The 24,543-nt window shown below is 38.3% G+C and overlaps 1 pseudogene; it reads right to left on the reverse strand.

The window, feature by feature from the left end:
• Positions 1-7,418: 7,418 nt before the first annotated feature.
• LOC146696473 (dynein axonemal heavy chain 5-like) overlaps positions 7,419-24,543 on the reverse strand; it is a 61,136-nt pseudogene continuing 44,011 nt past the window's right edge.

Genomic DNA, 24,543 nt, shown 5'->3' on the forward strand with positions numbered 1-24,543 from the left:
TTATGATCCACTAACCTGGATTTACTACTTGTAAGCATGTTGGCAGTATAATAAAAGTGTTTTGGAGTACTGAAATATGTCTTATCAAAATGGTAAAATACAGATATTAAATATTGTGTGCTTAATTTGCAGTTAGTTTCAAAAATCGTCTCGCCCATCTTTTCTTAAAATAAGAGGTGCTCTATAAAAATGACATTAAATTCTGTAAACGTGCTCTATTTGCAATTATTTATCATTACTGTTGTCCAAGTGGTCTCATTTCAAAGTTGAAAGCGAGCATCGGAACGGGCAAGAAAGGCGACTTTTAATTGACTTTGAATGTGTTGTGGTTACTGATATCAGATGGGCTGGGTTGAGAAACTGGCTTAGAATTCCTCTTGCCTTCAGCATGGCCACGCCCCTCTGACTTCTGCAATCAACAAGGCATTTTTACCCAGGGAAATGTTTATTTCGCTTTTCAGTTTGGACTGTTCTCTGTAAATTCCTGAGAAAATTTGAGAAGATCAGGAGTGTCTGAAAAACGTAAAACAGCCCATCTGTCACCAACAGCAATGCTGCCTTCAAAGTCACTTAAATCACCCTTTTTTTTTTTCTGGCATGTGATTGGCTGATTAGATATTTGCATTCACAAGCAGCTGAATAGGTTAGTGCAGGGGTCAGCAACCTGCGGCTCTTTAGTCCTTTTAGTGCGGCTCTGCGTGGTTTGGGAAAATAAATTATTTTTTTAAGTAATTAGCTGAAGTGTATTTTATTTATGTTAGTTCTTTTTTAACTTGTAGTTCTAAATTGGAAGATTACTGTGATATTGAAATGAAATATAAATATAAAATTATATTCTATTAGTTTTTGAACGCTCAAAATAAGCGTCACACTTGCGGAAGCCGATATACCCGCCGAAACGCCGTGCATTTATCGAGACTTTCAACCCCAGGTAGGCTAATTATCAATCTTCGGATCCACATTATGTCAGCAGCTCCACCGTGAACTATGTTAAAAACAAACACCGCTCACGCCTCACAGATGACAGCTTACAGTCCTGCGTAAAGATGAAAGTGACTTCATACAGCCCCGATTTGCAGACGCTGTGCGCAGAGATTCAGGAGCAGAAGTCCCATTGTAAACATATCACGGCAGACCCAACGATGTTTCCATGAACACGCTTTACAGCTTCTCTTTATTGACCACTTTTCACACACGGTTGCTGTATGCATACAGCCGGTGTTAAAGCTCACAGCCCGACACATACCAACACAACAGCATAGAGAGCACAGACGTTAAGGCGCCGAGGCGTGATCGCGGGTGCCGCTCAGGTGCGTCCGCCTCCCCTGCAGCGGCGCTGCAGACCACGCCCCGCCACACACATTAACCAGGTAAAATACATATTGTCAGGGTTCCTGGGTCGGTGACCCAGTGTTTTCAGTTTTGTTCATGTTCATATATATATATAGCATATAGTAAACAATGAATCTGTAAACGACAGCTGTTGACATTTTTTAAAAATGAATGAAAAAGCATATTTAAATAATCAACATACATGATTTAAATATAAACACACACGTGACAAGAGACAGAACGTGTAGAAGATATAATATATCTTCTACATATTACCCATTCGTATATTATACGAATGGGTAAATCTGAGAATTATAAGAATAAATATATGTACAAATATAAGAGTGTATGTTAGGGCTGTTCGATATAACGATATATATCAAATGACGATATAAAAATGTCTATCGTTTCCTATTACGCTATCGTTTGTTTCGTGATGTCGTAAAATAAACTGTTTACAGCAGTATTTTTCATCGTTTTGACGGTCACCTTAGTGGCTATATTAATTTCTTAAAGTTCTCTCTTTCTCTTATATTTAATATAACCACACTATGGGCGGGCAAGTGCCTGTTTTTACGTGTTTTCGTTAGCAACAATGACGGTAAAACCATCGCGTGGTTCCGCTGTACGCTTGTTTGTTTTCCACGTAAACCTTTCACAATAAAGCTCAAGATCCTGTTGAGACTTTTCAAAACAAACTGAATCACATGAGAGAGTATGCAGAGTTTACAGATGAGAAGCAAACAAAGAGCCGTCAGACTCAAACTATATGTATACACCTGCCCGCCTTCGTAAACAACTAAATGCTATGTTGCCCTATCATTTTTTGATTGGTCCACATGGTATATTTTTTCACCAATAGGAAAGGCTGGGGGAGTTGGGAGGGGGACTGAGTGCTTTCTAGTGTTTTTCCTTATAAAAACCGTTTCTTCCCGCAGTAAATATAAACAACGATAGTATTCAGGAAGAAAACCTGCATATATTATACTGAACATAAAGTTGTTTGCAAAACTTGTGCATAATTTTTACAAATGTACAACTTCTATTCGCATTTCAAGTTATGAAAACAATTCCTTAAACATGTTTGTGGCTTTTACAGTAAAAATGACAAGTATTTTCTACTCGGATTTTGAATTTTTTTTGTCTGAATTTAGATCTATTGTGCAAATATAGTATAAATGAAAAATTAACTCAAATTTCAGATATTTGAGGTTGTGCCAAAAAAAAAAAGAAGAAGATTTTTTTAAAGGTGAAATATAGAGGTAAAATCTAAAGTAGTCAAAAACGGCCAATTATACTCTGGACCCCAGAGGGTTACTAAATACATTTACATGTCTTGGTGACTGCAGCTGGAACCTTGGCAAAAAGTGTATGTGTGTGTGTGGAATGCTAGCTACCAGCATTCATAATATAATAGTTACAATAGCAACAGTAACCAGGGGGGTGGGGCTTAAATGACAGAACAAAGACAGGCTACCATGATGTCACATGCCAGGCCACTATGATGTCACATGCCAGGCCACCATGATGTCACATGCCAGGCCATAAAAATCTATAAATAGGGGTGCCTCGACACACAGTTGTAGAATTCCCTTGCAGGTGATTTTAAGCTAGCGATTGAATTGTGTTTTCAGATGAAAGCGCTTATAACCTTCTCCCAAAGTAGAGTACTCTTCCTCCACCCAAACCTAAAATGTATATTTCTAAATACAGGGAAGCAATTGTATTAGAAAATAAATATAAAAATGAACACAGGACCATGGTGCCAAGAACAGTTAAGGCCCCATCTCATCGCGAAATGTGCCCACAGAGGCCAGAAGGCGAAAAACCTGAACACACATTCAGGAAAAAACCAGAACACACAGGCATGAAGAAAGTCATGGCTCAACCTGCTTGTGTGGATACACGCAAAGGGGACAAGCAGCTCCTTGAGAAATCTGGACTTGTCCCCTTTTATTTACAGAAAAACGATTACAGAATCGTTCCAGGCTACCTGCGTAGAAGAAAGGCAGAGAAAGAAAAGGCTAAGCAGGACAATGATGCCTGGTTAACAAAACAACAGGAAACAGTTAAACCACTGGCCGAACAGGAGAAACAAAACATTCTCCAGGGCCTAAAGAGGAGGTTTAATGAGCTAAACTTTGAATATCAATCCCTCCCTTTTACTATCTCCCCTTCACAGCACAAAAAATACAATTACAAAATGTTTCTCGAAGAGGCAATGAGTCAAGTTGAAAAAGACATTGCCCTTTTTGAGGAACATAAATACATTTACGTAGGCAGGGAAGATGCATCTGACGAACAACAGTTACAGCGGACTCCACTGCCACCCATTAGACCGAAAAAGACAAAGTTGACACCCGCTCCTCAAGTCACACAACCAACGAAAAAGGAAACTTTCTCGACCGACAACCTACCACCTTTTCGTAGGATGTGTGTTCCACCTATATCCAGAAGTGGAAAGCAACCTATTCCCATGACTGAGAACCTTCACAGACAACCTATTCCCACCCAACTAGTTATAATTCCACGACCTAGTCCTGTCCCTCTGCCACCTATTTGTAAAAAAGCTGAATCTACACCCCGACCACCTGTAAGACCTCCAATGAAACGAGGTGTAACACCCATCCTTCCACCCATTTCCACCAAAAAGCTGTAGTGCTGTACCGTTAGAGTAGTTTTTTAACTACCTAACCCCCAACCGGTCTTGACAGAAGCCGCACCATCTGAGCCTGGTTCTGTCGAAGGTTTCTTCTTTTTAAGACAAAGGAGTTTTTCCTTCCCACCGTCGCCCAGTGCTTGCTCAGATGGGATCATTTGATTGTTGGGGTTTTCTTAAACATAAATTGGCCTATTGAAAAAATGTAGTGGTTCTTACTACATTTTATTTTCAATAGACCAATTTATGTTCAAAAAAAAAAAATTACAGCAGAAAAGAAAGCATGGGAGACATCTGATGCATTTCATTGCTTTTTAAAAAATAATTTATAATTTATCTGGAACAAATAAAAGAAAGTAAAAATAATCTTTTGTGGATTCTTTTTCTTCAATAAGTAGTAGAATAGGCAGTTCTTTATACATAAAGCGTAGTGTTTTGTTAAAAAATAAAGTGGCACAGCGGCACTGTGTTAAAGGCCTGTGTTTTTACCATCAGCGTGACAGCGTTGTGTTGTTTTTAAGTACTGTATAATACTTAAATATGATCAGTTAGACAAAACCAGCTGATGACAAATGTTTTGTCTTGCTTTGTTTTATATTTGGGACAGTTCTTAACCCAGTTTACAGCATGATTTAGCAGATATACATTTGCCCTTCTAAACAGAGAATGTTTCAATTTCACAGGTTTCACCTCAATTCTTTTATCTGCTGAACTAGAACACTTCAAAATGTGTGACAGTACCAGTAGATAACCACATTTCTGCAAGTTTGTTTTTTGCTTGTTCAGCAACTTCAGCAAGTGGTTATTGATGTATCATACTTTCTTCAGTCGTGATGGATTCTTTTTTCAGACAGGGTAAAACATCAGGATGGTGGCTAATACGGAAAGAAAAATGGATGGTGACAGAAAAACAGAGATAGCTTATACTAGACAGAATGGCCTGCATCCCTTGCTGTGTTCTTTTAATTCTTCAGCAAGGCATTTGATGATGACTATGGGTTCTGGACTTCATGTAAATAATTTTCATCCAAATACTAAAAACAATCCTTATGCAACTTTGTCCAATTCATAACTGGGTACTAAAAGGGCTTCAATTCATGAACAGATGATGCAAGACTTCTGTTTAACATCTTTAATAAAAGCTACGAGTGGAAACTTTCATTTAACATCAAGTCTTGGCAGCATACAGAAGTAAAATATGTAAAAAAAATTGAAATTGCCCAACATTTACAGATTTAATGTGCTATATGTGCATGCCGTTGAATGCATATGTATAGGTTTGTGCATGAGTTTTCTAAGGCTGTGTTGTCATTCTCAGTTTAAGAAGCAGCACAAATACAATGGGCCTGCTGAGCCTGACAGCCATAAGCATCCGTCATAATGAAACTACCTTTAATGAAACAAGCTCAGGAACTGCCCCTAGACACACACACACCTACAAGTTAAGCACACTAATAACTCATATATATAATCTGTGAAATCTCACATAGAGTGCATTTTGGATGTAACAAGAGCACATCACAAGAAAGCAACAACAAATAAATAAATAAATAAATGACACCCCGCTAAACAATAAATATATCACCAGTGTTGGGACTAACGCGTTATTAAGTAACGCATTACAGTAACTACGTTATTATTGTGGTAACGAGCACGGTAACTAGTTATTATGCCAAAACCAGGAACGCGTTACTCGTTACTGGGATTTAGATAGGCTCGTTATTCGTTACTTCGTGTGGTGGCTATCGCGGAGCTTCCACAGATTCAATAACATTAGCAAGTGGTGGAAGCCAGCAGGTGGATGAGAGAAAGGGAGGCAAGAGGAGAGACCCGAAGCGGCCGCCGGTCCCAGTGTCAGGTGAACTGAACTTCAGGTAAGAAGTTATAACCTGCAGTCCATCTGGGTCAGATATGAACCAAGTTTAGGTGGAGTTTATTTTCGTTATGCTGACTTTTTTGTACTGCGTGCTAGCTAGCATGACGGAGTTTCTATACAGCTGGGTGGGTGCTATGTTACTGATGTTGAACTTTATTTTGTTCATAAGGTTAATTATTAGAGTTGCCAACCGTCCCGTAAAAAACAGAATCGTCTGGTATTCAGAGAAAATATTACGCGTTTCTTATTGAGGTGAAAAGGAACAGTTTGTCCCGGACTTCAGCTACAATGAAAAAGACACAAAGCTGGAGTTATTCTGTGTTTACGCTGCACAGCTGCCTCTTCTTCTCTCATCCTCTCACCCTCCCTCTCCTGTTTCTACTTCAATCATGAAACTGATCAATGATCAGCTGATCGGCTTTTCTCTCTTGTTTATTTATCGCCCACTTTGCGGCAGAAAGAGGAAACCAACGGATGTCGCGGTAAACAACAGCAGCACTTTTAAGCTTGATCAGCTGTTGTTAGAATTTATTTAATATTAATTTCTAGTATCAGCTGATGTTTGCTGGAGCCACAGCTGTAAAGCTGCTGGTCATGATGTCGGTTTGGAGATGTGGTGAGTGGGAAACATGAAGATGAAACCAGGAGATGTCCTTACTGAATCATCAGAGCTGTGATGGAGAAACAGGTTTACCTTTTAGTTAACATGAATGAGTTGAAGGGAAGTTATGAACTGTTTCTGAGAGATAAATAACACCAGGATCCTTTTCTAAGCAGCTGACAGCTGGTAACTGTGCAGGGGCGGGTCTAGCAAAGTGTTGCCAGGGGTCCATGTAGGGAATTAAAAGGGAAAGGGGGGCACAAGGAAATACTTTCTTATTCTCATTTAAAATGTCTCACTTTTAAAAAAATAATTATCTGAGTCTTACAACAAACAATTGATAGATTGATGCATATATACCATCAGAACAGTGTACATCACTGTCACAACAGTATTTATTTTCATTCAAAGGCTTTATGATTTTTCCTATAATGGTGGGCCGGTCTCTAGTCAAAATGCCCGGGACGATTTTTTTGTCCCAGTCCAGCCCTGTATGCAGCTCATCTGCAGTCTGGTGTTACCTACATCTTCCTATTCAGAAGGCAGAATTTCCGAGTTCTGAGTACAATCGAAAGCACCACGACTGCAGTTTTTGTGTTGGATGTAAAAAGCAGGCTAGGATAGAATCAGGCGTGGGATTTCTCTCGTGGAAATGTGCACATTATTTTTTCCTTTCTATTGGTAGGTGGCACAGTGCACTTGTGGTAAGTAAGCAAGCTAGAAGAAGAATCTTGCTGGGTATCCAGTTACGGAAGCAACACATTAACAAGAGAATTCTGAGTAAAACCAAAGTTACTTTCCCTAGTAACTAGTTACTCTGAAAGTAACGAGTAACTTGAAGTAACTGAGTTACTTTTGATAGAAGTAACTAGTAATGTAACTAAGTTACTCATTTAAAGTAACTTACCCAACACTGTATATCACAGAACTTAACTTTGAGTGAGAAAAAAAGAGAAATAGTCTGGAAACAGATGAATTTTCAGTCACTGACACAGTGGGAGTTCTGGCAGACACGTTGCACTAAGAAATGTCTTATTTTTAGAGACTGACCTGAATGTATGTTAGATACTGGTCAACACTGGAGCACTTTGGGATGCTGTAGCCCTTGTAGAAGCTAAATGCAGGTCCAAACATTTCCTCACTGAACCACACCTTGGCAAAGGTGTTGAGGAGGCGCTTGTCATAGTCGTCGGTCACACGACCACCGTATTGAATCTCTCCAATCATGTATCGAACTGTGTTCCAGGACACACCCTAAGGAGATGATAAAACAGTGATAAAGGATGACAAAAAAATTGTTCATGAATGTGCAATATAATTTGTGAGCAGACTGAATACATACACAGTCAGAAAGCTCTAAAACTCCCAGCAGATGGCTGTTGTTGATAAGTATTTACAATATCCTTTCTTTAAATCTCAACCCTTTTAACATTTTTTTATGGTCAAGAGTCCTAATCACACAGAATAATAAGCATTACTCTACCTACCTTCTTAATATCCATGTCATCAAGATGGTTTTGAACAAACTGGACAGTGGCATTAAAATCAGCCTGGTTGAACTCATAGGGAATATTCCATCCCAGGGGGCCATATTTCCTTCTCTCCTGAACTGTGCTGTGAAGAAAGGCTACTGCATACAGCATCGGCCTCCACTGCGCCATGTTACTGACATCCAAAAGGTCCTGGTTTATACCTGGTCAGGGACATGCAGGTCAAAAAGATGTACTGCATGCCCAAAAGGAGGCTAAGTGTAACATCTACAGAAATGTATTGAAATAATCCATAACTGAATAAAGTCAGTTACTTCTAAAACCAAGCATTGCACAAACATGCACACACAGATTTCCTTTTTAGCGAACAGTTAGGATTTGTTGCGTAAATGTGGGAGAAAAGATAGTGAACTGAATATGTCAGTCAAAATAATACCTTCTTTCTGATATAATACCAAACTGCAATTACTAATCGAAATCAGAATTCCCTAGCAGATCATTACATGGAGAAACCTTTGGAATGCAAGCGCGCGGATCCACACAGGTATGCACACGGGTGTTCACTGCTCGTAGACCCAAATTACACCTTTCTTGGCTGCTACTTCGACGCACATCTGTCCTGCGTGCTGCACAACAACATTGAATATTTAGTATTTACTGCTGTTTACACTTAGCTAGATTAATGCGATGGTGTTGTGTTTAGTATGTTGCTTTGTTTTTTTTTTCTGCTTGTTTTCTATAAAAAAAATAAAAAAAAATTCAAGCTGTAGATACGATCTCAATTCCCCTCCAGGAACCATGTCATCTGAGCCAGGAAAAGACAGCTGGTTTCTACATTTTAAAGATTCTTTTCTTTCTTCACCCTTGTTTTGGACCAAAACACAGACTAGATAACTCAGACTTGTTTAACATTTTACTAACCTTGGGTAACATGGGTAAAAAACAAAATCCGGAATACAATAAATATAGCATCAAACAGGTGTTTCTCCCACATTTCCATCTTTTTATTCACTTACTTATTCCTATCATGGATATCACGAAGTAGAGGTGTTTTGTATATCTGCATCTCCAAATGTACACATCAATATTGGAATATATTTCATTCTCTTAGGTCCTCTTTCTTTATCACATAGATAAATTGGATCTATTAAACTGGCTAGTATTTCTGGACTTCTTTAATGTGAGCTTAAGTGAGCCAAACCTACCGCCATATGTCCTCTTAAGCCCTGCCTTGAGGCCCTGTGGTGGTTCATTGGTGAACTTGATGGACATCTGGAGAAGTGTGATGGGAAAGTGTCTGTGGACCTCAGTGGTCATCCAAAGGCGGAAGCTGTTGTTGACAAAGTCTGTCTCTGTCACAGTGTCCATGAGCTCATCCATGAAGTCCAAACCCAGGTGGCAATTCTGGAGTAAGGCCCAGCCACCCTGGGGACAAACACAGTAGTATGCCTATCATCCATGACGAAGACTATAAATGAGGAGTTCAAGAAAACCCTAAATAATTTCTATAAATTCCAAACCACATTTTTAGAGACAGAACATCTGTATTGCTAAAACAGCAGTAATATCTCACCACTCACATTAGCCATAGTTTGCTGCAGAAGCTTGCGTGCGTGGACCTCTTGTCCTTGACCCATGGATACATAACGGGTCTCGATTTTCAGCTTCTTCCCGAGTGCTATAATGGAGTCAGTTGGATCTGAGCCCATTGAAAGGAAGCAGATGAGAGGTGTTCGTGGGTCCGACTCCTCCCACATCTTCTCTAAATCAAGAATCACCCCTTCAGTGTATTTCTCCCCTACTGCGTCCATTATGTATTTACGGGCCTAAAGGAAAGAATATGATGCAAAGCAGATGTAATTTTTTAAATGCTTTGTAATGCAAAGAGTTGAGCAAAGTAGTCCAATAGTATATATTGGAATAAATTTACTTTCTAGAAAGCTGAGAACTGAGATAATTCTTCAAAGCATTTTCTTTACTGGCTAACTCTTTTTACCCTTAAGGCTAGGGCAACTGTGGACTGGACTGTGAGTTTAACTAAATAAATTGGATTCCAGGCTTGTCTTCAGTGGGCCAGAAAGTTATCCATCAGTAAAACTGAATATCTTTTAGCCACTGTAAATATTCAGGCACAGCAGGCTGGAGGGTGAAAGCTGTATAACAACAAGTTACACAAGCTGCTTCTTATCTCAAGAAGAGCTTTGACCAAGCAGCTTTCAGTGAAGATTAAGAGATTATACATTCTTGTTTTGTGGTCCGTGTCTCATTTATGTAGCTGTATTTTTTAAGTCAGGAGGTATCGCTTCCCAAGCTTTAAGCCATTAACTCTCAGATTAGCAACTTTAAGCCTTTTCTCTTTCTTTAGTGGTAATTATTAATTTTAATTGCAGTCTACAGTATACTATTGAAAATGCACTATGATAGAAATGAGAAAAGTAGATTTACATTGCCTGTTCTACTTGTTGTGTTGTATATTATAAAGTAGGCAAAAGCATGACCAAAAAACAGACCAGACAACCAATGTTTGGCTTTCTAATTAAAGAAAATGGATTGGGTGACCCTTAGCCATCCTATGCTGCTATAGGCTGGTTAGACTCTTCTGATGCTTTTAAAGTTTACACTGCGATATTCATACTGTTAATATTTCCCTTCTCACTCCTGTAGTTTATGTTTTGTCCTTGGTCTCTCTATGTTCTCCTTTTCTCTCTCCTCTTTACCCCTCACCAGTCGCAGTAGATGGCCTCCCTTTCTGAACCTAAACCAGCTTCTGCCAAGGACCCGATCATTAATTCTGGAGCACCGTCACCAAAGGCTTGTTCACAGGGGAACTTATAACAGTTATTACAATATTAATGTTCCAAGGAACTTTTTGTTTTGAATTGGCATTATATAAAGAAAACTGAATTTAATCATTGTATCTGTCCTCTATAGCCATGCATAAACATGTCTCTCCTTACTTGTGCGATGGTCCTGTCAGGACACCAGCAGCGTATGAGGAGCAGCCGTCTAAAACAGTCAAGAGACTGGTCATAGGAGTTTGGGACTACTTCCTCCTCTGGGGCCTCCTTGTCAAACCAAGCCTTCCACTGTTTCTCGTTACGACTTATCTGTAAGAAGACTTATCTGTGACAAAAAGCTCTGACGTGGGAAACAAATATAAAACAGGGCAAAACTTTAACTGCATTACAGCACATCAAAATCTGCAGAAAAGATAAAAGAATACTGTGAACACTTCAAACATATTTAGACACAAAGTGATCTTCAAAGTGGCCAACAAAAGAAAGCTAATAAGTAACAACAAAAAAAGACAAAAGAAGGATGAAATGTACCCTGTTTGACTATGTGCACTCCCTCGCTCTCTCTCTGTGTCTCGTCTCCCTTAACTGTTTCCGTGTCCCCCTCGTTGTCTCCTCCCGTTATCTCCCTGGTCCGTCTCATCTCCCTGAATTTTCTTTCCTCCCAGCTCCCGTGTCAAGTTGTGTGACTTGGTCTCTGTCTTAGTGATTCCTGGTTTACTTTGATAGTCTTCTGTCTGGTGTGCATCATGTTCAGTTTTGTGTCCCCGTGTCTCGTTAGTTAGATCACGTTCGGCTGGGTCCCCTCCAGTAGTTTGTTCCCTCGTTTGCCCTGGTGTGTATTTATGTCTGCGTCTCCCTCTGTCCTGTGTCGTGATCTCCCTCATTTCCCCGCTGTGTGCTCTGCCTGCCTGTGTAGTTCATGTGTATTCCCAGTTTAATAAGTTTTGTATTCCTGGCGTCCAGCAATAAAGCTGTTCTGAGTGTGAGTCTGCATTTCTGTCCTATCCTGCCTGCTTCACACAGCAATTCATGACAATATAGCTGAGGTCTCATGCATGGAAGAAGTCTTATTTATGGCACTTCATTTTATAACGAGCACAGACAGACACAACATGTAATGCGTGACCTAACTAGATGATTATGCAATAACAGGAGGCCATGAATTGACACTGCTGTAAACACCATGTGCTTCCAAGATGCGATCTGCATGTGTGATAGCACAAAATATGCCAACAGATTGTGCTAATATTGTTATGTTTATCACAACGAAGCACAAAGGAAACTAGACTAGCAGAAGTGGCATGGCAATCAGAATCAGAATCAGAATCAGAATACTTTATTGATCCCTGGGGGAAATTAAACAAGTCTGGCAATGGCACGGCAATAACCTTTTAACTGTATAACAGTGGATACAGCTCATCAATATAGCTTTAAACTCTCACATACTTTAGGATCAAATTTAGAAAAAAAAAATTGAGGATATACCCAAGACAGTTTAGCAGTCAGTCATAAGGTAACACATACATAGTGGAGGGACCAATTATTTGATCCCCTGCTGAATTTGTAAGTTGCCAATTTGTAAGTTTCACTTCCAATGAAATGAAAAACAGTCTCTATTTTTAATGGTTGTTTCATTTCAATTTAGAAAGACAGAACATCAACCAAAAATCCAGAAGAAACACATTACATAAAAGTTACAAATTGATTCACCTATCATTGTGAGAAATAAGTATTTGATCCCCAAGCAAAACATGACTTAGTTCTTAGATGCCCTTTTTGGCAGCCCAAATTACTGTCTACAGTTCAATCCACAAGATCATTTCTGAAGCAGTAGTAATTGTACTGTGCCCCGTTCTAATGCCAGACTGAAATTCACTTAACACATTAACAAGTAAAGACTGTTTTTGCTCCAAATTTATCGGAGATTCGATAATTTGAGACTGAGGGCAAGTGTTACTCTTCTAAAGGCTCACTTTTACATAACAGGTGAAATAGGCAGTTTTCCATTTTTTTTCTTGGAACAAAAACATAAAGGAAGCAAAAATTCAGTTTAATCCAATTCAATTTGATTTTAATTAAGGTTTATTTTTATTGCTAACTATAGGCTTTATAAAAAAGGAACGTTTTATTTATCTTAAAACAGAGGAAGTGGATAATTTTTTGAAATAAGATGGTTGCAATATGGTCTATAATTAGATGAGACACTTAGATCAAGCAAGGAATTTAAGAAGTAATTTAATGACAGAAACCTTAAAAGCCTGTGTTATGTATCCTGTTAATAGTGACAAATAAATTATAATTAAAATTGTAGTATCACCCTGGCTACAGCGATGAAAAGAAAGTGTGTACAAAGTCAAGACGTAGAAGAAGATAACTGAACATTTTCAAACATCATCACTAAATGCTTGACTAAACCTCAAAACTTCTGTTGAATAACTTAAACTTCTGAATAACATCGAAAGTCAGACCTGTCGTCACAATAATACTGCAAGAAAACTAGCCCATTCGCTTATACCATTGGTGTGTATCTTATGAAGAAATACACAAAGCCAACTTCAATGTCACTTTGCTAAAAGCAGAACAGTTAGAAAGTCCACCACCTCCTCCTTGTCTTTTTTTTTTTCACCACCTCTCTAATCCAGAGCGTTTCACTTTAATTTGCTACACAGCTACAACATCCAGGGGGACCTCAACCAGTCCAGCTTCAGTCCAGGGCTAATCCAATAACATCTAGCAAAAACGTTCCCCACCTGTGGGTGGATGTTGTTCTTGGAAAACTGCTTATTTAGGCCCAAATTATAAACTATCACCATTGCAAAAACTTCAGGCACCGACACATATGGTGGTCAAGTCAGAATCATAAATCACCTTAAACACGCATGTTTTTATCTTTTGTAACAACAGCAATGCCATGGATAACTGTGTGTAATCGAACAAAATTAGAAAAAATTAGGCAGGTTTCCTAATAAAGCTGTATTAACAACATCTTAACAACTAGTTTCTTTAAGAAATCAAGTCACTTCAAAGGGATAAAGCAAGCCCTGCTTCTAAATCTCAATAAAAATGTACCTTTAAAATATTGCTCATATTTAGGCATGTGTGTAATCTTGAAAAAGAGTATGCCCTTTAACGACTACTTACTGCAGTCAAAAAGCTACCTGCTGCTACTTAACACACACACACACACACACACACACACACACACACACACACACACACACACACACACACACACACACACACACACACGCTCAGCCAAAAGTATTTGACTGGAAGTTTCTCCAACTAAGCTCATTTCACAGAGCACTGAGTTTTGACTCCACGGGGACCACAGTGCTGTCATTCATCCACAAGGGTGTGTGTATTTAAGTGTGAGTGACAGTCCATCATGATGAGTGTGTGTCTATGTACAAGAGGGAAATGAAGTGAGCCATGATGAGACTGATATTGACATGCTTACTAGAGCAAAGAAGAGCTGTGAAAAGTATTTAATAAGCACCTTGAGACAACTGCTGTGTATGTGAGTGTGTGAGTGTGCAGGTGTGTATGTGATAGATTAGAACTGCTATCTGAAGACTTAAAAGATAAAAGTCCAAGTGGGTAGATTTTCTGTAGGCTAAAGGACACTATCATACAGCTGTCAAGGCATGTCTAAATTGATCAAGTGTATGTTGTACCTGATCCAGTATATCAGCGAACTGCCAAAGTTTGCTGAGCTCTACAAGATTTAGCCAGGTCATGTCAAGGATCCATTTAGCTGGTTTCTGGGGGCAAGCCTTCAGATCCAAGGATGCACCTCCTGAATAATATGAACATGAACAATTACAGATATAGACACCTGCAAGTATAACTGGAGGATCCAATGCAAAAAATTCAATTTTAAACTCCCAAAATACATAACAAATGTAAAAATGTAAACCCAATCTTCAAAAACACAGAAAAAGTCATCAGAATTGTAATTTGTTGTTTATCAGGCCGGAGCTGACAGATGGTGAAGCTGCGTGCGTGCACCAGACTGTGGCTGTTCTGGTTCTGCCAGTTGCCATTGCTGGGTTTTATCCCCACAGTGAGGAGCACTCCATATCATATTCAGTGAACTGCTACAGTGTCAATATGTTCAAATTCTGCATAGTTTCTGTCATGAGGTTTAAAACCTGTCTACTCCTTGAAATAAACAATAAATATGGTTAAAGAAAAGAATAACAAACAGCAGAAACAGATGGCAATTTTAACAAACCTTCAGGCTGTTTTGATGTGAATGATAGCTTTACAGAAACCCTTGTATTTTCATTTTTATTTCAAAATGGTGTTTTAAAATAAATCTTAAGAAAAAGTAGGGAAAAACAGTTTTTGTCCAGATGAATATGTTTCAGAAAATCTGTCTGTTCATTCTAACAAGCCGTAAGAAATATCATAATCATGTTTACAACCATGTGATCGATCAAACAGGAAGTAGAGTGTTGTTAGCTAAATGATCTATTCGTTAGCTGTAGAATCTTTGGTTCTGGACAATTTGTGAGTCAGCACAGCACTGGCAGCCTTCATGCACTATGTGTCTCAGTATTCAGTGATCCCGCCCTGTAACTTTACATGGTCTAACACTTTGTAGTTTAGCTGATGGTGGAATATCTAGGAGTGAAGAAATTTCCCAAACTCACTTGTTGCAACGGTGGGATGTTGTTAAATTCTTAGTACTAAGAATCTTTGTCAATACAAGCCATGTTTTTTCATAGCTCAGAGCAGATGTGTTGAAACTCATAATTTTGGGTCTTAGCATTTTTATCTTTTATTTGTTTTCCTGCGTTACTGAATAGATTTCATTTGGCGTATTTTAGTAGATCATAGAAATATTGTTGCATTGTTTGATGTTATTTCATGTAACGAAAATTCTATTCTTTATATTTGTAATATGCAGTTAAATACCTAATAAATAAAGAATACTTATGCACATCTAAATGCCAGTAATCAACATGAGTTATGACCCCACTGAAACGTTCCAAATATTCAAACTAACCCATGGTTGCATGTGCTCACAAAAACAACAATTTACCCGTACAAACAAAACCTTCAGTGTTTGCATCTGCCTCTTACCTTTGATGAGTGTGAGGAACTCCTCGTGTTTGACCTTGTTGCTCTGCATGTCTATCTTCAGCGTCATCAGCAAAGTGAAAAGAAACTTGTGGTCCTCATACAGGCCCCGTGCTGCGTACTTATAAACTTCAAAGGTCATGAACTCTATGATGTTGGCGATCCGTTTACTTGTGATAGGGCTTTTAGAAGACCTTTTCAGGGAAATAAACAGGTCTTCTAAATAACATAGCAACTTGAAGATTCTGTTGCTATGTCATAAAATTATACTTGCCAGTAGTAAGAGTGAGAACTTCTCTAAAATCAAATATAAACTACTAGTAATGATTGCACAACTTCATGAAGTAATAACTTGCAGGTTTTTACATTAGAAAGGTATGGTGGTTTAAATGCACAATAGTTCCTTGATTTGAAGTTTGCAAAGACTTTCCAATATACATATAAACACACAACAAATTACTATGGGCAAACCAATTCATTAAGCAGGAAATGGTAAATATCAGCGTATCCTCACCTGGCCAGAGAAAGGTCAAAAAGTCCCAGGAACTGTCTAAGAGACGTCTGATACATGACATTCACCATACTCATCTCTGTAATCAGGAAGTACAGGATGCTGCCCCTGGTGGCCACTGGAATCACACAGGGAAACACAAAAGCACAAACTCCAACAAAACAAGTAATATCGTTCATGAGGACATTTTTAAACAGGTTTTTGAAAGAATGTTCTGTTAACTGTAGCCTCCATCCATCCATCCATTCGCGTCCGCTTATCCTGTTCAGGGTCGCGGGGGGCGCTGGAGCCTATCCCAGCTGTCATAGGGCGAAAGGCGGGGTACACCCTGGACAGGTCGCCAGTCTGTCGCAGGGCCAACACACAGAGACAGACAACCATTCGCACTCACATTCACTCGCACATTCATACCTATGGGCAATATGGATTAACCAATTAACCTATCCCCACTAACTGTAGCCTGTATTTTTTAAATTAAAACCAATATGTCTCACATTTGTGTAACTGAAGGCTGACTGACACTTTGCAGGCTTACTTAGAAAAACACACAAAAAAAGAGGGAACTTTGTTTTTAAATCATTTTCATTTTCACTTACCTGGCCGGTACTCCTCTCTGGCTGCGTTGATCTGGATCTCAGTCTCTGCGGCAATCTGTAACTTCTGAGTGACTTCTTCAGCCGTACACTTCGTGTTGCTAAGGACAAGAATCAGACTCTCATCATCAACCAAGGAACCCTAAAAAACACACAAACAATTTTTTTTTTTTTTAAAAACGATTATTTTTCACAATTTATATCTTATAAAGCAAAAGAGAAAAAGAAAAAGAAGGCTGCAAACTATTTCTAGTTTTAATTAAAAAACGAGAATGCACAAAACTTGGCCCCAACCTCACCCATGCAAATGAATAAAACATTTTCTCACTGGTGGCAATGTAGTTAACCATTTCTAAAAAGAACATTTCTGACACATTGCGGTTTCTTGCCTGTGTGCTCGTCAGTCGGTAGAGAAGACTGTCTTCTAGTTCCTTCATCTTTCTCTTGTTAGATGTCACATCTTCCAAGAGGTCTGTCCTCTCCTTCTCCAATTCCTGGTGTCATAAAAGCAAAGAAAACACAACCACATGAGCAGATATAGCTGCAGGATGGTGCTAGAGAAAGCCTGTCATTAAAATCAAAGGTCTTTGATTCTGCATTGCTCTGATGAGTTGATTCTGTCTGTGGCTTTAGACTCTTCTCCGGTGCCTGTCTATCATGGTGGCCTCTGGTAGCTGTCTATATTATTCTTACTAATATCTGCAGCCGCGTGAAGGTCAAGAAGCTGAGATTTTGGCAAAAAAAATTAATAAATACCTTATCTAAATGAATAGATGAGCAGAATCCTTATGAAGAATAAAAACGCCCCTAGAGGAGAGATAGCCTCAGGGTGATGATAAGACCTGTAAAGCTATGTTGTCGCCCTTTTCTCCGTAGTCCTAAGTAAGCCCCAGCAAATGACTCCAGCTTACCTCTTCTAAGTGTCCAAAAGTGTTATTTCTGCACTGGGGAAAGCAGGTCTTATCAAAATTTGCACCACAGTCTTGCCTGCTGGGAGCATAAATTTGACCAGCATGCTAAATCCCTTTTAGAGTATGAGAGACAATAATTGTGATATTTTGTTTTGAGAGTGCGAGAGATTAAACTAAAACAAAATTTGTCTTGTTATCTAAGTCAAATTTAATGGTGGCTCATAAGTAGGCCGACTATCCACATCCCATTAAACTGACTGCCTTTAAGCGGGTATAAAAAAAACAGTCACCACTTCTAAGTGGCAGGTGTGTTTTAAATCAATTAGATTGCTATTTTGATTGTAGATTACAAGCATATTTTCCTAAGAACTGCTGTGTTGGACACTATCACAGCAGGTTGTTATCAATGATAAATGCTCTTTACATATAATGTAATATAATATAATATAATATGAATACACAAATATTTATGAAAATGCTTTTTTTTTTACATTTCCTATAATTTTACTTTTACTATGAGAATTATTATGGTCAAGACAGCAGGCTGGTTTGAAACCAGTGGGTCTGAGAGGACAGAATTAGTATTCATACCCTTTCTATTACTGCATATGAATGATTTCAATAGCTTACAAAGACAGATGTAAGTCATACTGGAGCTGAAAGCTGTGCGTAGAATTGAAGTTTGACTGAAAGTAAAAAGAAACGATTCAACAGTGATGTTGGGTTTGTGAAAACTGCACAAATTGTAAAGACAAGAAGCAGGGTTTACAGCTGAGGTAGTAGTTTTAGCTCTTATTTGATTAAATCCAAATTTAGTACACAGATACAGTAACAAGCCTCTTCCCATCTGGAATAAATCTTTCATTTCATGACCAGCTATCAGCAAAAGGAAAATTGTTTTTCTGTAACAGGACCAGCCTTTTCAGAGTGACAATCAATGAGTCCTGCATTTGGTGCATTTATAATTCACTAATCTATTCCCCAGTGAGACTGACGTCACTTGTCTGTGTCTTTGTGCGTATGCTTGGTACCGATACACGTGAGCACTATTTCTGGGTTACTTTTATTCCCCACTCACACTGTGTTTGACCAAAGCAGGGCGGTTGCAATTGTTTGTATTCAAATGGCGTTCTGATGTCACAGTACAGAGAAAATGAGATTGGGAAAGATGTAGAGAGTCTGCATTTAAATGTTGTTCAAGATTTATTTCAGGTTCTACAAGGATGCACATAAGCAGTATTAATGCAGGGGTACAGTCTAATAGTACATTATGCTAACCTAATTTAAATATGTTCCTTAATTATGTATCGTCTGGCTTTAGTGGCTACCATTTTGAGTACTTGTATACCTGCTTTTCAGTGAGGATGACTCTGCCCAGCAGCTGGTCCTCCAGTCCTCTCATGGTGACAGTGAAGTCAATGATGGAGGTGCGAGCACTTATTTCAGGAGTGTAAGCCGGGTTAGGCAGCTTGGTGGTCATATACAACCTGAAGCCCTTCATCACATCCACTTCTTTGTCACCAAGCTTCACCTGCAAGAGGGTGTATGTGTGTTATTGTTTAGAATATTAAGTCTTACAAATAACATAATAAAGAGCTCAGAGTTGGAATTACTGGTTGGAGTTCTGGTTTTCCATTGGAAATTAATGTGGGTGTATTTGGATGCTAAAAGTTCATATTTTTAGCATCCAAAAGTGCAGAATTAATTTAGAGTGTTCTCATTTGTGTTTTCAGGAAATTGGAATTGTTCAAATCTTTATTAGCAACACAGAAAAGACATTTGCGCACAATATAAATGTTTTTTCTCCAAAAGCGCAAACCATTTTTTCCATTAAAAACATATGAATGTCCTGTTGTACCCAGAGTCTACTTCCAAAGCTTAATTTGGGGTCGTCATTTAGGCTAATGAAACCAAAACCACTCAAACTGTGATCTGCAATTTTCCCAACTACAATTATCTTCAACATTACATAAAACTGAAGCTGCAATAGAGTCAAAATCGGTGCATTTCGCATCTCAGGAACAGGAAGCACTCTGCAAAAGTATGCTGCAATTTCAGCCTTCATCCTGTAAAATCATTTGATTTTTTTATTTTTGTTTTTTTACTAACATGCCCCCAAACACCCACAACTCACGCAACAGCATCAGGTAGCTCCAGTTTGTTTATTTCGCCCCCCAAAAAATAATATTCATTCAAATCAACCAACATCCCATCTGCACTGGCTCAATGCTCCACAGCCTGAACTCCTTTGCATTAGAATGTGAGCTAATACAGGATACCGAATGCACTTTGTGTACTGTATTTAATTTGATGTTACTTTAACAACTGATTGAGTTCGATTTATGTGGTGAATTTAACTTGTTTGGCATCAACAAAAATGATGGAAATAAAAAAGAAAAGGAAGTTTCATTATGCAACAGAAGTCTGTTAAAGTATCGACACTTGCCCTTGTTCTAAGTGGTGACATATTGAATGTTTGTTTCCCTGAGTATGTCTTAAAATTTTATATTTTATTGTATTTTTTGTTAATGTAGCTTTCAAAACTGTCTGAACACCCAAAGCAGAGTCAAGAGAACCAACTGTGCCTTTTTGACAAGATCTAATGATGCCGACCTTCTATAAAAAACAGCAAAATAAAGGAGGAAATAGTACAATGTACACTGCACAGTGTAAACCCTTTTCCCAGACTTACCAAGTACATTTTAATCTGTCTCAAAAGAATTAATATGATCTAGGAAATGTGGTCTGGCTGCCAATGATACTCATACTTAAAACTCTCTTCTAGTCGACACTACCTGTGCAGTGTCAGCGAGAGAGCTTGTTTTTCTCTGTCTGAGCTAATCAAGCTCTATCAGTCCAGGTGTGACAGCTGGCGTGCCAAGGAGAAGCTGGCAAAGTCTCATCATACTGACCACTAGTCTTTGAACATGCCTGCCAATTTCATACCCTTCTAACTAAAAGTAAAATCTAACACATGGATCTAAGTAGGATTATTTCGTTCTGTGTTGTTACCTTGTAAGTGGAGCCGGTTTTGATGAAGTTTTTCTCAAGTATGTTGTCAAGCGCAGGGTCCAACTCCTCCCCCACATCCTCAATCAAAAGGGGTCGACCAAGAGACAAACTGTCCTCTAGGTGGTTCTTGAAGTACTTGTGATTCAGTGAGGTGATCTGAGATCAGACAAGAAAACACATTTTAAAATGGTAATTGTCTGATTTCAATGTGCAGTTTGGATGACCACCACCACAGAGCCTGATATTGTCCTGAGGATATGAAATAAATGGGCTAAATGTGAGAAGATTTTACAAAACAGACAAAAATACTGATTTTACTGTATGATACAATAACCTTCCTATGTGACCACAGCAGCAATAATATTTGTCTCCAACAGGAGTAGGAGACACATGTGTGGTTTCCTCACTTTTCCTTCAAAGCTACAAAGGTCAGCCTCTATGTGCGGATTCTGACTGTTCAAGCTAACAAAGAATTGCTTTTCAAGTGAGCCATTTTTAGAAAAAAATAAATAAACTTTTTCTAATGATGTGACCTGAAGAAAGGGTTGAAACCTACCGCTGGAGGAAATGTGTCTCCAGGATGCTCATAATGGGATTTCAGAATGCATTCACTCGGCTTAGAGATTGCCCCTAACAGGGTCAGCGACTTTTGCTTAGCTTATTATGTCTGCAGAATTGGTGGTAGTTTTTTTGTGGGGGGTTTTGACATTGTGCTCTGTATACTGGATAGCAGGAAGGACCAAGGGCATTAAAGAATTTAGGACCACAGTTACTAACAAGCAATGATGATCCACAAGGCCAGTAACATTGTGGGGATGGAGCTGCACTCTCTAAATGTGGTGTCAGAGAGAAGGATGTTTTCCAAGATAAGGACAATGCTGGACAATACCTCCCACCCAGTCACAGGAGCACGTTCAGTGAGAGACTGAGATTACCCAAATGCACCACTGAATGACACAGGAAATAATTCCTGCCGGTGGCTCTCTCTCTGTAAAATTCATGAATCTAAACCACCAGTACACACTGCAGTAGTTGCACACACTTATGATCTGCACATCCTATACAGGAATATAAGGGCACTGCAATTTCAGCTTTGTCTATATTCAGTGTTGTCTAATATATTGGGATATTTATAATTGGAGCTATTTTCGTTTATTAGAGCTGTTTTGTTCTATTTTTAAATTAGTATTATTTCATTGGTACTTTAACTTGGTAGTAACTGTTCTTACTTGGAACTGTGAACACACAATTTCCTCTAGGATTCTGATTCTGATATTAGAGGCCACTAAAAATCAAAATGGGCACAGGACATTTGGACTGGTGAAGAAGACTAGGTATAATGCAAAAGGCTGCATGACGGATGGATGAATGGATGCATTCATTTAACTTTTATATGCTTCAGACATTGAAACGAAATTGTAGAAGATAGTTTTGCAAACCTGTAGCTCATTCTTGGCTTCTTTGTTCTTGATCCAGATTTTTCCCTGTGTCTGTGGGTCAATAAGGAGGGGGAAGCGGGCAGCTTTGGTTACAATAATGCCATTGTGAATGGACAGGTCATCATTTGGCAAACCCTGTAAGACACAACATGAATAAATGGTGAGGGTCAATCTTGATGCTTAACAGTATCTCCACCAATGATAAATGGTCCAGCAATCAATGTTTCCTGGGATCCTCGTTTAAAGATAAATAAAAGATATTAGCAGCTACCAGTGCTACCCATCAGCGTTTTAGTAGCACCTATGGTATCAGTTTAAAAATCCTAAATTGTCTGGTTTTCAAGTTATCTGATTTACAAACTGGGCATCCACACCACCCGGTTGGCGACCCAGCAGACTGACAACAACACCATATCAGCTTTTTACTGCTGAGGGGTAAAAAAAAATATGACTGTTAACATAAACTAACATTTACACAAACGTTAAAACAACTTAAGCTAACAAAAATGTTAGCAATTCTAGTTAGATTCCCATATATTCACAAAACTTATTTCAACTACTAACTACTACATTACTGTTACTACAACCAACAATAATAATAATGACGCTATCAGTTAATTTTTAATTAACCTAATTACCTTATTTTCCCCAGGATTTTAAGGTGCACATAAAATCCTTTAATTTTCTCAAAAATCGACAGTGAGCCTTATGTATGAATTCTGGTTGTGCCGATTTTATGTGGTACACAGCACTCAAAAATCTGTCAAAACATGTTTTAGTACAACTATGTTTTGGTAAGCTACGAAGAATTGATTGTCAGAGCGTTATGACAACCGTAGTCAAGAGCCTTGCGGAACAATCTGGGTCCAAAACTCCGTCAGTTTCAGGACAGGTCCCAAAGTCGAACAAACAGTGCGACATCACAGAGAGTTAACTGTCTAAATTCTTTCACATGTAATAAAATGATCAGCGTTGCTGATTTACCAGGTGTAACGATTACGTTTAACATACAGGCATCCATGAAAACAGAATTTATAAGATTATAGTTATAGGTTAGATTCGAGTTATAGGTTAGCAGGAAGTTAGCTCGCTAGTTTCCGTCTAAACATGATATACCATGTTATGACTGAGAGATTTCTGAAAAAAATTAAAACATACAGCTCTGCTATGGCTTCCAGCATAAATGAAGACAGAAAACTAAACAGCAGTGATGCTTGTAGGGTTACTGGGTTGGGCTAGCTGGTATATTGGGTTGGGCTAGCTGGTATATAATGCTGTGCTACATTACATGTGGCATTAATATGTAAAAACATCTTTAACTAGAAAAATTTGCATTTCCTGCGAAAATGCAGTGTGGATGCTTTAAAGCTGAAGCTGTATGCAAAAAGTAGCTGAAAAAGCTGAAAAGTTGCAGAAATTGTAAAAACTTTGCAGAAGCAAAGGAACTTTGCTAAAATGGAATAACTTAGCAGAACTGCAATATCTTAGAGGAAACATAATACTTGGCAGAAATACAATAGCATAGCAGAACTTAGCAGAAATATTGTAACTTACCAGAAACATAACTTCTCAAAAATACAAGAATTTAGGAGAAATAGTATAAGATAACAGAAAGAATATATTTAGACAAAAATACTTAAGCATTACAGAAACACTATGATTTAGAAAAATAGTACAACATAGCAGAAATACTGTGATTTACCAGAGACACTGTGATGAACTATGAATATTGTAATTTTAAATTAAGACTATGTTTTAGCACAAATATTATAATTTGGCAGAAATACTATGATACAGCACAAATACTCTGGTTTAGCACAAATATTATAACATAGCAGAAATACAATTATATAGCAGAAATGCTATATTTAGAAAGAAAAATATAATATAGTAGAAATAGTATGATTGAGCAGAAATACTACAATATAGCATAATAACAATGATTTAGCAGAAATACTATGATTGAGCAGAAGTACTAAGATGTAGTAAAAGTACTTTGATTTAACAGAAATACAATTATGGAGGAGTAATACTTTAAAATGGGAGAAATATTGATACACACACACACATACACAGAGCCTAAAGGGAAGAGTATTTGTGCCATGGAGTGTTAAGAATGTGAGGTCCATATTAGAAAAGCTGGTAAAATCATAAAAGTTTGCAGAATTGTAATAAATGATGAATATGAATTACTGGTCTGTGACAGTGTATTAATTTGTAGGGAAAAAAACAT

The sequence above is a fragment of the Copadichromis virginalis genome, linkage group LG12, assembly GCF_057382275.1.
Source record: "Copadichromis virginalis isolate Kocher_CV1m ecotype Utaka linkage group LG12, C_Virginalis_male_GT1.1, whole genome shotgun sequence".
NCBI lineage: Eukaryota > Metazoa > Chordata > Actinopteri > Cichliformes > Cichlidae > Copadichromis > Copadichromis virginalis.